This window comes from Pseudopipra pipra, chromosome W (assembly GCF_036250125.1).
Source record: "Pseudopipra pipra isolate bDixPip1 chromosome W, bDixPip1.hap1, whole genome shotgun sequence".
Lineage (NCBI taxonomy): Eukaryota > Metazoa > Chordata > Aves > Passeriformes > Pipridae > Pseudopipra > Pseudopipra pipra.
Window position 1 is genome coordinate 15631856 of NC_087580.1, and position 15043 is coordinate 15646898.

Genomic DNA, 15043 nt, shown 5'->3' on the forward strand with positions numbered 1-15043 from the left:
CACATCTGAAGATTGTATAAAAATGCTGATTTTGTGTGAAGCCTTGGAGCAAGTTTGTCCAGCGCGAGCTGGCTTGCTCCCAACGTTGAATAAACAAATACCTTGCTGCTTAAAGATAAAAAATCTCTGAACAGTTTCTTGGACCGATTTTTCGGATTCATTTGGCGACCGCGGCAGGACACCTTCTCCACCCGGCTGCGGAATCCCCTGGAGGACGGGACCCCCTTGGGCGCCCTCGGGTAAGTCTTTTTACCCGAAGGGGCTCCCTTCTTCGGTGGCTTCTTGCGTTGGCTGGACAAGAACACTGCCTATTGATAAAAGGTATTTGTATCTGGTTTCTGGATACCTGTAAGTCGAGGCAGGACGCCGTCTCGCAGGGGACACGGGAGAGGACGCTCTCCCAGGGGAATATCCCCTCTGGTCTGGTCTGGTCTTCTGGTCTGGTTTTGTTTGTATTTGGCCAAGTATTGTTATTGTGTACCTGATATATCTTGCTTACCTTGAAACATCCAGGAGCACATAGTTAAAGGTATTATCATGCTAAGAGTTGCTATATGAGAGGTAGTGCTGAAGAATTAACTATAAGCACATCACTTTGGATAAGACCTAGAATTAAGATTTGTCAATTTTGCAACTGTTAGTTATATGTATGAGCCTTGTGTAACAGATGTAAGGTTTGCCTCCCCGACAGACAAGGTTGGGTAGAACCAGTATGCATATTGCAGAAAAGAGGGACACTGGAAGCAAGAATGCCCTGAATTAACAGGTGGAAATACAGGCACAGGAGTGGCTGTTGTTGCTTACAGAGTATTGAGTGAAGGGGGGGCCCAGCAGGCCAGTGCTAGGGGACCTGCTGGTAAAAATCAAGCTAGGGGAAGAAAAAGAAGAATTAGATTTTCTAATTGATACTGGGGCTACATTTTCTGTTTTGAATTAATACCTAAAAGTGATAAATATGTTTAAGTTGTGGGTGCCACTGGCCAATCAGAAAAGCTTTCTTCTGAAACCCCTAAAGTTCAAAATTGGAAAACAAAGGGGTGTGCATCAGGTTTTGTATTTACCAAATTTATCCAAACTCGTATTGGGCAGAGACTTACTAGAAAATCTGGGAGCTGTAATAGAATTCAAACAAGGTAAAATTGAACTTAAGGTAAAGGAAGAACAATTAATAGCAGCTCTGAGTTTAGCAATGAGCTATGTGGAGCCAAGCCAGGGTAATTCAAATGTCAATCAAATTTTAGATCAGGTATACCCAGGAGTTTGAGCTATTGAAACACCAGGAAAGCCAAAAAGGGCAGCTCCCATTGAAATAGAATTATGGCCAGGAGCAAACCCAGTAGTTAGGAAGCAATATGCACTGAGGCTGGAAGATAGAAGAGGAATTGAGCCAATAATAGACAACTTTTTGAAATTAAGGTTTTGTAGAGTGTGAATCAGATTGCAACACCCCAATTTTACCAGTCAAAAAGACAAATGGAACACATAGGTTGGCTCAGGATTTAAGAGCAGTAAATAAAATAGCTAAAACATACATGCAGCTGTTGCAAACCTATATACCTTATTAACAATATTAAAAGAAAGTGTAATTTGGTTCACAGTATTAGACTTAAGAGATGCCTTTTTCTGCCTTCCCTAAACACAGCAAAGTCAAAGGATATTTGCCTTCAAGTGGGAAAATCCCACCACAGGAAGGAAAACTCAGCTCATTTGGACAGTGTTACCTTAAGGGTTCAAAAATATTCCCACAATTTTGGGAATTAATTAGCAAAAGAATTAGAACAATGGCAGTCACCACCGGGAAAGGGTGTACTTTTATAATATGTGAATGATCTATTGATTGTTACTGAAAAACAAGAAGAATGTGCCCAATGGACAGTAAACCTCTTAAACTTTATGGACTTAAATGAGTATCGAGTCTCTCAACAGAAAGCACTTCCAGTGCAGAAACAAGTGGTGTACCTGGATTACAAAGTATCTGAAGGACAATGATCACTGGGGACAACAAGAAAGGAAACTGCCAGACACTGAAACCACAGATGGTGAGAAACCTTCAAGCCTTTCTAGGAATGACAGGTTGGTGTTGTTTATAGATATATCAGTATGGGCTAATTGCAAAGCCTTTATATGACCTGCTGAAAATGACTAAGGGCAACCTCATCTGGACCCCCAAAGCAAGTGGAGCCTTCAAACAACTGAGATGAGAACTCATAAGGACTCCGGCGCTGGGTTTGCCTGACGTAACGAAGCCCTTTTGTTTGTTCTCGCATGAACGACAAGGAATGGCTCTGGGGGTCCTGGCTCAGCAACAAGGGCCATACAAAAGAACAGCAGCCTACTTCTCCAAGCAATTGGCTGAAGTAAGCAAATGATGGCCCACCTGCCTAAGGGCAGTAGCAACAATGATCATAAATATAGAAGAAGCCAGGAAATGTACAATGGGACAGAAAATGACTGTGTTAGTGTCCCACACAGCATCTACAGTACTGGAACAGAAAGGAAATCATTGGTTGTCACCCTCCCAATTTCTGAAATATCGGGTAATCCTGGCTGATGACATAACCGTTCAGGTGACTAACATTGTTAACCCAGCTTCATTCCTAGAAGGAAGAATCTCGGCTGCACCTGTCATGCAGGACTGCCTGGAAACCATCGAAGCAGTGCACTCCAGCTGCCTGGACCTTAAAGAAGAACCACCCCTGGATGCAGAAGACTGGTTTACCGATGGCAGCAGTTTCATAAGACAAGGTGTGAAGATGGCTGGGTATGCTGTGACCACCACTACTGAGGTAATCAAATCAAATCCTTTGCCTGCAGGAACCTCAGTCCAGAAAGCAGAACTGATAGCTCTCATTCGAGCTTTAGGATTGGCAGAAGGAAAACAAATTAACACCTGGACTGACTCCAAATATGCCTTTGGCATAGTTCACGCTCATGGAGCAATTTGGAAAGAAAGAAGACTTTTAACTCTTCAAGGAAAAGTTGTGAAGTATGCTGAAGAAACTCTATGATTATTAGAAGCTGTACAACTCCCCTCTCAGGTGGCAATTATGCACTGCCAAGGACACCTGAAAGGTAACACTGTCCTGGAAATAAGAAACAGAAAAGCTGATGCAGAAGCTGAATTAGCTGCTGCAAGAAGTAAAGAACTATCAGTAGCAGCTTTAGTGCTAGAAGAACTAGACACAGATCAACAGGTAGAATATCAAGAAACAGATTATAAGTGGATACATGAAAATGAAGGTAAGGTGTTAGACAATAGATGAGGTTAACTAAAAACAGGTCAGTTAATACTGTTAGAAAAATTAGTGTGGCAATTTGTAAAAGTAAAACATGATAAAACTATTGGGGCTTAGACTCACTCTATTATCATTTAAGGACTAGAGTAGCAGGACCAAATTTATTTACCACAATAGAGCAAGTCACAACCCAATGGGAACTTCGTCTGAAATACTGGAACAAAAATACACCAAAGGGCAATAAGTAAAGGGCAATAAGTAAAGGGCATTTCCCAGGTGAAATTTGGCAAATTAATTTCTCTGAGCTCCCAAGAAAAGGGGGGGGTCCTGTTATCTCTTAGTTTTGACTGACATTTTCTGGATGGCCTGAAGCTTTCCCATGTAGAAAAAAAATGAATCAAAAGGAGTGGTTAAAGTCTTGTTGAATGAGATTATACCATGGTTTGGAATGCCTAAGAGCATCTCTTCAGATAGAGGTTCACACTTTTGTGCATGAATTGTACAAGCAATAAGTAAAGCACTAAAAATCAACTGGCAACTGCATATGCCCTACAGACTCCAAGCAAATGGGCAAGTAGAAAAGATGAATCTAAAATATGTCAAGAAACAAATTTTCATTGGTATCAAGCTTTACCTATTGCTTTAATCAAGCTAAGGGTCAAGCCAAGATCCAAAGGGAAACTGAGTCCATTTGAAATTCTCTTGGGCAGACCCTACATGATGCAAACTGTGAATAGTGAAGCTGTAGATCAAATCAGTAATCAATATGTGTACGATCATGTTATGGTTGTAGGAAAACAATTGCAGAAAAATGCTACAGTGGTGTTAGAACACCAACCCAAGCAGCCTGATTGTAAGCTACATCCATCCAACCCTGGTGATCAGGTATATGTTAAGAATCTTTCAGGAGATCCACTACGGGAGAAGTGGGATGGACCCCAGCAGGTGCTGATGACCACCTCCACACGATCCGGGTGAAAGAGAAACCCACGTGGATCCACTACTCTCGAGCCAAGAGAGTTCCAGAGGAAGCATGGACCTCGGGAGAGGAATCATCTACTATCAAGCCTCCTCAATGCTGATCCTTGGACTGATAAGTACATTAGTGTTAAATCAAACTCTTGCCCCAAAATTATTATGGTCTCAGGCCTATAATGGGAATTCTAGTCTATGATTTGCTATAAATACAGATATTCTGAATTCATCTGAACTGAACCAATACAATCCATCTGTTATAGTCCTCCAAGGAACAAGGGTACTGAATAATTGGTAAAATCCTGGTACCCCATACAATGCAAGTGTTTTAATAGGCACGGATTAGATGGTCACCCAGAACTGACGTTACTGTGAAATGTAATTAGTGGCTGATCAATGTTGGCACACCTTCACTCTAGATAAATCAGTTTCTGTGATGTGTCAGTGGACATTCAGGGAAGGAAATATAACAATGAGATTACCAACCAGCAAATCTCCTACCACCCCATTGACTAAGACCACCACCAGTTTTACAACTCCTTCTTTAGCCTGTGAGAGTGTCCACAATTTAACTTATGCTGGACCATATGTAATTAAGCACTCAAATGAGCAGAAGCTGTTGTTAGATCCCATATATTCACTGAAAAGGGTTCCAATACACCTTTAAGTAAACATATCAAACATACAAAAAGATTGTCAGCCCTGTATTCAACAAAGCCTTAAAGACTGGCATGTATAGATGATGGCCAGATCCCCTTGTACCAGAATTCAAAGAGATGTAACGGGATGGTTTGGCACAGGATTAAGTGTATTAAACACCATAGATCAAGAAGTATTAGTGAATAAACTAAGTGCTGTCACATCTGATCTAGGAAAATTCAAAGTCCCTTTAAGATCATCTTTGCTCACTTTGGCAGAAACACAATCATTGGCAGTTAAATTGTTAACATTAGTAGCTAACCACTGCAAAAGATTTCACCAAGATTATTGACTATGCTGGTGTCATCCATAAAAGATTTGCACTTGCAATACAATGTCTCCAAACTCAACAGTGGGTGCAGTCTGTAGCTGCAGGAATATTAAGAGAAGGAACTTCAGGAATATTACCACAGGAAGTAAGAGAAATAATAGCTAGAAACAGTTCTACTACACACTTTGAGAAAAATTACCAAGCGTGGTGGCAGTTAGGAAACTTCACTTACAATCCTCAACATGAACAAATTGAAGCTTATGTGCTCACTATCAGTGCAGCTAAAGAAAAGACCATCTTTCCTAGCCTGACATTAAGAGCCATACACCAAAATGTAATTGTCAGACCCATAGACCATAATGTTTGGGCAAGTTACGATCACACCAAGAAAAAGTGGCAGCCAGTCAGTACTGAGGCATGTATTCCTAAAGGACAATTAGGATATATCTGTGAAAATGCTGGAGTAGAAAATGAAGATTTATGCTTAGATGCTGACAATAGTGTGTGTACCTTTGAAATGCTTCCCCATACTAAAACCCAATCACAAGTCTATTATGTAGGAAATGCTTGTGCATGTGTTAGAATCTTTTGTGTTAATTTTACCATAGGTATTTGTCATGAAGTAGTGAGTGGTATTAATTTTTTTGTTTTACTAAAATAATAGGCTGTGACTTTGATTATATCATTCTAGTGACTACTAGACAACTGATTGAAGTTGATTATACAATGTATCATGATGTACCGAAATTGCAGAGAGGAATGAACATTAATCTTTTTAAAGCAATGCTTAAACATCCTGATATAGAAAAACTGGTCCAGGAAGTAAACAGAACGACTAGACAAATGCTCTGGCAAGTAGAACAGGACACTGAGAGCATAAAAACTGTTCTAACCAAAGTGGAAAAAGTGGGAGAACATCACCGGTGGGATATCTTTACAGGATACTCCCCTACAGCATCACAAGTGTTTCACTATTTCATACATCCAATATTGGTATTAGGAGCTGGCATTATTCTACTACTGGTCCTAATTGTTTGGCTATGGTGCAAATCAAGCATCATGGTTAGAAGGATGCAGATAATGTGGGCTGTGATGAATACCTATCAAAATCCATTAGAACTTGACGAAGGAATTCGTAAATTCTAAACAAAAAGGGGGGAATGATATAGGAAGCTAGGCCCAAAAGAGTTAACTAAGAGATTTGGGCCTGCTAACAAGCTACCAACATCCAAGACGATCTGTGCTCGTTCTGTTCTACTTACTGGACCAAAACTTAAGAGAACAGTACAGGAACAGGTAATAGGCCTAGAGGTGATAAATTAGAAATACAACAGGATCAGGTAGACATTTAAATAGGAGAAATAGGCCTGGAGCCAGGGTTTTTTCCAAGCTTCAGTGAGCGGGTCAAGAACAATGGAAAAGAAGAAGGGTCAAGCTGAGGAAGATGAGTTGAAGCCCCCTGCCCCATGGAGGAAGATGGGAACTACCCTCCGAAATGGGGAGCCAAGAGAAGCACCTCCCCAAGCTCCGCCTATACTCCACCTATTTTTAATATGTATTGATAGATGTTGTAATCACTTGAATATGCATTTAATCACATCTGAAGATTGTATAAAAACGCTGATTTTGTGTGAAGCCTTTGAGCAAGTTTGTCCAGCGCGAGCTGGCTTGCTCCCAACGTTGAATAAACAAATACCTTGCTGCTTAAAGATAAAAATTCTCTGAGCAGTTTCTTGGACCGATTTTTCAGATTCAGTATGCCTGAGAGCGTTGTCCAAACGCTCCTTGAGCTCTGGCAGCCTTGGGGCCGTGACCACTGCCCTGGGCAGCCCGTTCCAGTGCCCGACCACCCTCCGGGGAAAGCACCTTTTCCTAATGTCCAACCTAAGCCTCCGCTGACACAGCTCCGGCCGTTCCCTCGGGTCCTGTCCCTGGTCCCACAGAGCAGAAATGGCCGCTGCCCCTTGGCAGGAAGCTGCAGCCCCCCAGGAGATCTGACCTCAGTCTCCTCCAGGCTCAACAGCCCCAGTGACCTCAGACCTCAAGTGCAAGGTCCTGCACCTGGCTCAGGGCTTGGCTGGTGCCACCTGGCACAACATCAGCTTGCAAATTTTGCAACACAACAGGGAGGACCAAGAAGGCTTTGGCTAAGAGAGACTGTTTCCAAGGGACTGGAGCGACAGACCAAGGGGCAATGGCTTGGCGCTGGCAGAGGGCAGGCTTAGATGGCATATGGGAAAGAAAGCCTTCCCGGGGAGAGTGGTGGGGCCCTGGCACAGGTTGTCCAGAGAAGCTGTGGCTGCCCCATCCCTGCAAGTGTTCAGGGCCAGGTTGGACGCGGCTTGGAGCAAGCTGGTCGAGCGGAAGGTGTCCCTGCCCGTGGCAGAGGGGTGGTTGGAAGCAGATGAGCTTTCAGGTCCCTTCCTTCCAACACCAACTGCTCTAGGAGTCTAGGAGTCTTGAAAAACAGGAGACTTCTGCAGAAGCCAGGAGGTGAATAAAAACATTTGCCACTTAAACACAAAGTCTTGTTACCAAGGGGCATCACCCGATTCTGGGGACTACTCTCATGACTTCTCACCACTGGAAGCTGACATTGCTGAAAGCCATAGAAATTGACCTAAAATTGACCAAACAATCCGACAAAAGCTCCCTGATGGAAGGATCCTGGAGCAAGCATATCATCCTGGAGGCAATGACAGGGCAATTTCTGCCCCTCTGCCGTAAACCTGTCAGTTCTGGCCCTACCCTGGAGAGGTTTTTTTCGGCTCTCCATTCCATGGGAAGACAAGTGCGGACAAGAAGAACGGGGTTCTGTCCGCTCAGGGTCAAAAGTGCTTTAGGTCTGTGCTGTGATCTGTTGGAGTTGAGCTCCTGTCTAGAAAACGAGGGCTTTCGGGACTGCTCAGCATCTGGCTCCCCACGTGGAAGTTGCGAATGCTAGGACCCTTAGGAGCAGCGGGATCACCTCCGTTTAGCGCCGTGCATGTAGCAGCAGGATGTGTAGGGGCTGCAGGAACATCACTAGCGGCAGAGAATGAAGCTGGAGCCGAGCCCGCGGCACCGCTCTCTCTTGCGGCTGCGCAGTCAGCACTGTCGCTCCTCACTGTGCCTGCTACTGCGCATGTGTCAACTGGACCGACACTGCTGGGAGCCTCCGCGTCCCTAGATGGCGCTGCATCGCTGGCGCCTGAAGCCACCATGCAACCCGGAAGAAAGCCACTGTGGATCGCTGCCATGGCAACAGACGCTGTTTTCGGAAAAAAAAAAAAAAAAAAAGCAGAACCAGGTACGGTACATATGAAAGAAAGTAGCAGCTATTGTGCCTTGCATTAGAAGATGCTATATTAGCACAACGAGCAACACCGAAAAAGTGCCACTTCTCGTTGACAGGAGAGGCAGGCTAGAGAACTGCCTTTCCGTATTTTTGTTAACTCTCGTGTTAATTGTGTTGTGTGTCCAACGTTGTTGTGAGCTCACTGTATTGTTAACGGTACCGTGCTTGTGTGTGTGTGGAGAAGCGGCCATACGTTTGTTAGTAACTGTTAAAAGCCAGAGGTGAGAGTCCGGGAGAATTTCCTCCCGTTAGAGTGTCTCGGGTACACATAAAAGCATAAAAATTCTCTTTAGGATTACTCAAACCAGAGTCCGGCGTGCGGGTGCTGAGGCCGCGCTCCAGGGCTGGGGGCTGCGCGCTGGGGCTGCCGCTGCGCCGGCTCGGCCGTGGGGGAGGCGGCGCTGGCAGCCACGGCAAGAGGCGGCAGGGGCACCTCGGCGGCAGAGGCACCTCAGCGACAGAGGCAACGCCGACAGCTACTTCTGCAGAGCCAGCCAGACTTCTGCGGGCATCCCCGGGAGCTGCACGGCGCACGGAGCAGCCCGGGGAACAGCAGCTCGGCGGTGACTGACTTGCGGGGGAGTTGCCCCGCAGAATCCAGGCATGTCGGTAACTGAGAACAGAAAGCAGAATCTCTCTCTCTTTAGTCCTTCTGCTCACTTGTGGATAACTTAAAACTAAAAGATTGTGTTTTACTAAAAGTTAGCATGCAAGAAATTTTAAGAGTTTCCCAGAGAATGAATCTTTATATAAAAGCTTTAGTGAGTTGCCTTGGTTTTAGTCACATTTTACCCCTGTAAAGAACTTCTGCCCAAATTTCGTGTTCAGTCTTAGCAGGAGGAGACATAAGGTTCACACAATAGAGATCATTTGTTGCTTAGCAACTGGGTGGGACTCAAACCACCTCCAGCAGTTTCTCAGAACTAGGGAGAGAGTAGAACTTATACACCAAAAACTACAAATCTGCAAATAAGATAAATGGAAAGCTGGCAGGCTGAGGATTTCCTTGATTCTTAGGTAAAACATCTCTCTATCTTCCTGTTATAAACTGAGAAGTTATTGTGACAGTGGAAATCACATCTTTAGAATTGTATTTAAAAAGGTTTACTCAGCTGATTTTAACATTTGGATGTTAATTTACATTCCTGTCTGATATTATTTCTTTTCCTTGGTCAAGTTTAGTGAATTCATTATTTTTTCCTTTTTTTTTTCTTCTGTGTTTATGACAGAGTTGCAACTTTGAGTTGCATTTCATGTACTGTTTAAGCAATTGTTAATATTCTATTTATAACATAGCAGCAAGTACATTTTTTTTCAGATTTTAATATATATCTTCTGTCGTGGATTCGTACAGTATGTACAGAGCAGTTTGGTCAAACAAAACGTATTATATGTTTTTAAATGTTTTATAACTGCTGATATAGCATACAGCCTCATTGCTTTTCTAAAAACACTACTCAGGCACACACTATGCTGTGAAGTTTGACTTATCTCTCTTGGCACTGATGTTATGTCAACAGTTATACTACATGAATTTCAGATTATTTTTAAAATAACCTAACAAGATGCAAAATGTGTGTGTTTACTTTATACCAATAAAAGAGCAGATTGCTAAATTACACTTTGCAAAACTATTGATGCGTGAATTAGAACTTTTTATGCCCATTTGATTTATAAAGCAGAAATGTCTGGAGACCACATGATAATCTGTCAGGAAATCAGTAGAGATTGCAATAAAGCTACTAGAGTCAGGTTGAATTTAGTAAAATTTTTCTAGTTTGCCTCCCAATATAACGATCTCAAAGCTAGATTTAGTTAGCTTTACATTCGGGAAATTAATTAAAACCTGTGAGTGATTTAGGATTTTAGTATAATGGGTGTGGTTTTTACCTGTTCTGTGCTGTTGTTCCACAATTATGGAGTTACATGTTCTTACAACTAGTTATTTGTTTTCCTTTGTGCTGCTTATGTTGTGAATTTTGTTCTCTTACCGAAATTTCATAGATAAAAGAACTAAAAACACGAGGAGATGATGTAGATCACATCTAAGGAACTGGCTGCAAGCTGGAATCTGGCCTTCTATATCCTTCTGAACTGCACATGTAGCTTAAGGCTGAGTATTAAACAGAATGATCAAACAGTATTTTTTCACTGTCATAGACTTAAATGCGAACTTTTTCAAAAGATGAGCTTGACAATGACTATAATAACTTGATGGCACAATCAAGTGTGACAGATTCAGGCAGGGGAAGTGCATCTGTCAGTGCATCTACTGCTGAATCTTCTATGGGACTTGCTCATAATATGACCTCAACACAGACATCTGCAGTAAAACACATCCAATTTGGAAACCATGGGCAGCTTTTGCCAATACAAAAAAATACCAACACCTGATGAGGGTTTCTTTCTCAGTGACTTAGCAAATAAGAACTGCTCTCTAGTAAGCAGCTATGAGTTTCAGACACTGGCTGGACATGGAGCAGAATCAACTGTTACAGAATGTCTCCTCAGGTCTGGGGAGAGTAATTTGGAAACAATGCAAGAAACGGATTATGACCAAATATCTGCAGAAGGCATAACAACAGAGACAGATTTTTCCTCACAGGAGACAACATATCGATGTCACCCTTTAGCTGTTGCTGCCAGTGCAAGTTACAGCCAATCTGCAACACCAGTAGAGATGTCTGAAAAAGAGATAATCTGTATGGAAACAAGCACAGATAGTTTGGCAGAGGTTATGCCAGAGGTGCTTTCATTCATATCTCACAAAGAATATGAATCCAAGGATGAAGACTTGTCTTCACTGAAGCATTATGAATTCAAACATACAGTGATGCAGAAATAATTAACCAATTAACCAGTAGTGCAATCAACTTAGAAAAAAAAAATATATTGGAAATTAAACATGGACAGATTGAAAGTTTACCTGACAATCCAGAAGCCAAAGTCCAAAGTGTGACTGAAGACAGCAGTGGAAAGGATTTTAAAGACATTAGTGTATCTCAGAATCCAAAGAAACCTACTAATATTGTAGCTTGTGAAGTTCAATGTGAGTTTAATACAAATCTGTGCCTGATGCATGAAGAAGTGGACAAAGATGAACTGCAGGAAGCCAGCACTGAGGTAGAACATACTCAGGAATCAAAAGCGCTCCTGCATTCTGGCAGCCAACTTGAACCAAACAGCCTTTGCCAAGGAGAAAAAAGTGAGAAAATAGAAATAGGTCTACCACTGAATGTACACAAACATTCAGCTGTTTGGAAAGCAGCTCCACTGCAGACTGCTTGTCACTGGTATCTAGGAAAGAGGAGGATTCTCTCCCCACAACTCATCCAGAGCTGCCAAAAGATCACACTCTGCGAAAAACACCTTTTTTCTCCGTGTTGCCTGTGCAAATTGTGGAGCAGAGGAATGTCTGTTTAGATGCAGATTTAGAAGATGATTTCTTGACTGAGATAGGGCAGACGTGTCACTAAGGGGAAAGGAAGACAATGGAAAACTATAGAACTTTTAACATCCTGAGGCCTAAGGGTTGTCACTGTATACAACGATCTGTTTCTGTGCTGCTCATGTCACATCAGTGATGTTTGTGAAGATCAGGCAGACTGGTGTGGTTTGGGAACTCTACATCAGACATTAACTATTTTGTAGTGCTTGTATTTTTCTGTGTTTCATCTCAGTAGTGTTACAGTGGGTAGCAAGATTTATTTGGAATCATCATATGACAGAAACCTTTTGGCTTACGAGTCTTCCCAAAATTATATGTGGCTGTGCAATAACAATTTTTGAGGTAAAATTCTATATCATATCCAAACGAGAAAAACTTTGAAAGGGTGAATTGCTTGTCCACTTTGAAAACTACTACCAAGTTGCCAGACAATGCTATGTATTTGGTATAGGGGTCAGTGATTTAAGAATTTGTAAAACACTTTTGCAAGACAGAAACGGGGAGAGAACAGGTGACAACCCCCTCAGTTCATTTGCAAAAGTTGTTTCATATGTTAAGGTCTTTTTTGTACACAGGTGTTTGTAGCTGCCTGCATGATGAATGAAACCTTGGAAAGAAAGAACAAGGTTGATGCTGTTTTCTGCAGGTAACAATGGTAACATCAGGAGCTGTTGTGGCTAACAGTTTCCTCAATATTGTTAGAACACAGTTTTTGGAGCACAATTCTTTTTGGTATTATAAGCATAGTTTTTCTTAGTCATATACACCTTTTTAGTGTTTTTTTTAAGCACATGAAATTAAGGATTTAAGAGAGTGTACGAACTTTAAAGTAAGTATTACAGGAGCACAATTTGTCAGCATTATGAGCACATTTTAGTGTTGTTAAGGCACAGTATTTTTAGTTTTGTTGGAGCACAATTTTTTAGTATGTTTAAGCATATGATTATAGAAGGTTAAGATCTTAGATTATTCACTGGGTACTGGTGGAGGAAAGTTTACCTGTTTGGTGGAGAAGCTTTAACACCATAAGGTACTAGAGAATTAGTATGGTTTCATTACTCATGAGACACAGTGAAATGAGATTCAAAAATATGTTTGTGTGATGTGTGTTTGAATGATGGTGGCCACCGTGTGAAAGAGAATGAATGAAAATGTATGCATGTATATGTGTGAATATTCACTTACACAAACACTTTTGGATAAACAAATACACCGATACCTTTCCATAAAATGGCAAGAAATCCTGAACAAACTCTCCGGGCTGCAATAGAATGGTATGCAAAGAGTGCAATAGAAACGGAAGATCCAGTGTTAATATACGATCATGTCATTGTGTTATTCAAGGGCCAAGGTGTGAAAAAGAATAACAGAAGACATATGGCCCAGAGTTTAATGGAGTTCCATTTCCAAGGATGTTCTGGACAGAGTGGAAGTTTTAAGAATAAACCCTATATTTAAAGAAGCACTTTTAGGCACACTTTGAGAGCACACATCTTAGGGTCAATAGGTTGTTGAGTTTATTGGTGATGGTGGTGTTGTTGTATGTTTGAGCTTATTGAGATGTTATGGATACAGTAAGGAATGTTACAGAAATGCAATTTAAATTGTTCAAACATCAACGGGGGATTTGTCGGTGGACAGAAATTGTGTGAACAATTTCAGTTGCATTTCTGAGACCTTCCCCTTGGCATGACTGGGTGCAGAGAGTAAAAAACTACTGCGCCACTTCTATGGCTGCAGGCCTTGTGCCAAGGTGCAGGAGGAGTTGTTCTGGCAGGAAAACAAGTCTTATGGACACCTGCTGATATCCAGCTAGTACTGTACACCACAGTATGTTTTCCTTATGTATCCAATGTAACCTGGGGAAGAATCACATGTCTGTGTGTCGCAGGCAGCATATGAGCTGTCTGTCCTCTAATAAAGCGGACATTTTTGCCAATCCCGTGGATTTGTGTGCATTTCTGTCTGACCCCCTCCGCCGTTCCGTAGATATAGTTAACAGTTTTCTTCTGGTTACGGCATAAAAGATTTTATTCCAACACCTGCCTGTGTCTGCCTGGAATGGGGAGGGAGTGCAGGGTGGCCCCAGCAAATGGCAGCAAGCAGATCCAGCAAGGCCCAAAGGGCACCAAGGGCACCCAAAGGGCACCCCGGGCCTGAGTCACTGCCAGAGGTGCAGGCTCTCACGCAGGGTCACTCCCCTGTCCCTTTCGCCTGGGGAAGCAGCCCTTTGGCGTGGCAGCCAGGACACATGGGTCCCGTGCAGGACTCGTGCAGACGGCCCCACGCCCAAAGCAGCCCTGAGCAGAGCCTGGGCACCATCCTGCCGCTCTGGGGCTTTGGAAGGCTGCTCCCAGTGAGCCCACCGTGTCCCCGGTCACCCCAGCGCAGCCCCAGACAGGGCTCCTCCGGGCTGCCCTGGGGCTGCATTGGACAGGGCCCATAAGGGAGAGGGAAGAATGCGCTGGCAACCACATGCGGGGCCTCACAGGAGCCCAGGGAGACGACATCCGTAGATCTCGGGGAGGTGACACTCGGAAGGTCTCGACCTCTGTCTTGGGGGGGATGGCGAGCCACTCAGGAGTTGATGGGTCAGGATCAAAGGGTGGGCAGGCTGGGAATGGGCACACTGCTGTGGGGGTTTGCTCCAGGCCTCCTGAGCAGGAGCAAGATGGGGAGGAGACCTCTACAGGCAGCTTGAAGCAACCTCCAGGTCACAGTCCCTGCTTCTCGTGGAGACTTCAACTGCCCTGGCGGCAGCTGGAGAAGCCACACAGCCAAGCACCAAGAGTCCAGCAGGTTCCCAGAAAGCGGTGACGACAACTTCCTGGCCCAGGGGGCTGGAGCCTCTGACAAGCCAAAGGAATGCTGTGCTGCTCCACCTCTTCCTAACACACAGCAAAGACCTTGTTGGAGATGGGAAGGTGCGGGACAGCCGGGGCTGTAGAGACCATGGGATTGTGGTCGTCTGAAATTCCAGCCAGTGGGAAACACAGAAATAGCCAGGAGATCGAGGAGCCGACGAAAAAAAATAAACTTTTATTGCAATAAAAGGGAGACTTCACTGGACAAACCGC

General features: G+C 43.4%; 1 long non-coding RNA gene across 1 annotated transcript; it reads left to right on the plus strand.

Annotated features, from left to right (window-relative positions):
* Window positions 1–8461: 8461 nt before the first annotated feature.
* Window positions 8462–10661, plus strand: LOC135406167 (uncharacterized). Its single transcript, XR_010426187.1, has 2 exons — window positions 8462–9535; window positions 10523–10661. It is a non-coding gene; the product is annotated as an uncharacterized LOC135406167 (long non-coding RNA).
* Window positions 10662–15043: the final 4382 nt, after the last annotated feature.